Here is a 1,142-nt window from a genome sequence, read left to right on the forward strand (position 1 = left end):
TTCGATTCCCGGGCGGCGCAATGTTTTTTTTTCGTTTCGTTCTACTCATGTTTATTCGAGACGCTTTCATCATTCCATGTGATTCGTAGCGGCGCCGCTGTTGTAGTGGTATCATGCAAGATTCCCATTCTTGCGTCCCGGGTTCAATTCCCGGGCGGCGCAATGTTTTTTTTTTTCGTTTCGTTCTACTCATGTTTATTCGAGACGCTTTCATCATTCCATGTGATTCGTAGCGGCGCCGCTGTTGTAGTGGTATCATGCAAGATTCCCATTCTTGCGTCCCGGGTTCAATTCCCGGGCGGCGCAATGTTTTTTTTTTCGTTTCGTTCTACTCATGTTTATTCGAGACGCTTTCATCATTCCATGTGATTCGTAGCGGCGCCGCTGTTGTAGTGGTATCATGCAAGATTCCCATTCTTGCGTCCCGGGTTCAATTCCCGGGCGGCGCAATGTTTTTTTTTTCGTTTCGTTCTACTCATGTTTATTCGAGACGCTTTCATCATTCCATGTGATTCGTAGCGGCGCCGCTGTTGTAGTGGTATCATGCAAGATTCCCATTCTTGCGTCCCGGGTTCGATTCCCGGGCGGCGCAATGTTTTTTTTTTTCGTTTCGTTCTACTCATGTTTATTCGAGACGCTTTCATCATTCCATGTGATTCGTAGCGGCGCCGCTGGTGTAGTGGTATCATGCAAGATTCCCATTCTTGCGTCCCGGGTTCGATTCCCGGGCGGCGCAATGTTTTTTTTTAGTTTCGTTCTACTCATGTTTATTCGAGACGCTTTCATCATTCCATGTGATTCGTAGCGGCGCCGCTGTTGTAGTGGTATCATGCAAGATTCCCATTCTTGCGTCCCGGGTTCGATTCCCGGGCGGCGCAATGTTTTTTTTAGTTTCGTTCTACTCATGTTTATTCGAGACGCTTTCATCACTCCATGTGACTCGTAGCGGCGCCGCTGGTGTAATGGTATCGTGCAAGATTCCCATTCTTGCGTCCCGGGCGGCGCAAAGTTTTTTTTTCTTTTCGTTCTACTCATGTTTGTTCTAGACGCTTTCATGATGCAAGATTCCCGGGTTGGATTCCCGGTTGTCTCGATGTTTTTTTCTTTTCGTTCTAGACACTTTCATCATTCCATGTGATGCG

General features: G+C 47.4%; 6 non-coding genes across 6 annotated transcripts; all 6 read left to right on the forward strand.

Annotated features, from left to right (window-relative positions):
- Positions 1-91: 91 nt before the first annotated feature.
- Positions 92-162, forward strand: Trnag-ccc (transfer RNA glycine (anticodon CCC)). Its single transcript has one exon. It is a non-coding gene; the product is annotated as a tRNA-Gly (tRNA).
- A 73-nt stretch (positions 163-235) lies between these two features.
- Positions 236-306, forward strand: Trnag-ccc (transfer RNA glycine (anticodon CCC)). The gene has a single exon. It is a non-coding gene; the product is annotated as a tRNA-Gly (tRNA).
- Positions 307-378: 72 nt separating this feature from the next.
- On the forward strand, positions 379-449 carry Trnag-ccc (transfer RNA glycine (anticodon CCC)). The gene has a single exon. It is a non-coding gene; the product is annotated as a tRNA-Gly (tRNA).
- Positions 450-521: 72 nt separating this feature from the next.
- Trnag-ccc (transfer RNA glycine (anticodon CCC)) lies at positions 522-592 on the forward strand. The gene has a single exon. It is a non-coding gene; the product is annotated as a tRNA-Gly (tRNA).
- A 73-nt stretch (positions 593-665) lies between these two features.
- On the forward strand, positions 666-736 carry Trnag-ccc (transfer RNA glycine (anticodon CCC)). The gene has a single exon. It is a non-coding gene; the product is annotated as a tRNA-Gly (tRNA).
- Positions 737-807: 71 nt separating this feature from the next.
- On the forward strand, positions 808-878 carry Trnag-ccc (transfer RNA glycine (anticodon CCC)). The gene has a single exon. It is a non-coding gene; the product is annotated as a tRNA-Gly (tRNA).
- Positions 879-1,142: the final 264 nt, after the last annotated feature.

The sequence above is a fragment of the Rhipicephalus sanguineus genome, chromosome 1 (genome assembly GCF_013339695.2).
Source record: "Rhipicephalus sanguineus isolate Rsan-2018 chromosome 1, BIME_Rsan_1.4, whole genome shotgun sequence".
Classification (NCBI taxonomy): Eukaryota; Metazoa; Arthropoda; class Arachnida; order Ixodida; family Ixodidae; genus Rhipicephalus; species Rhipicephalus sanguineus.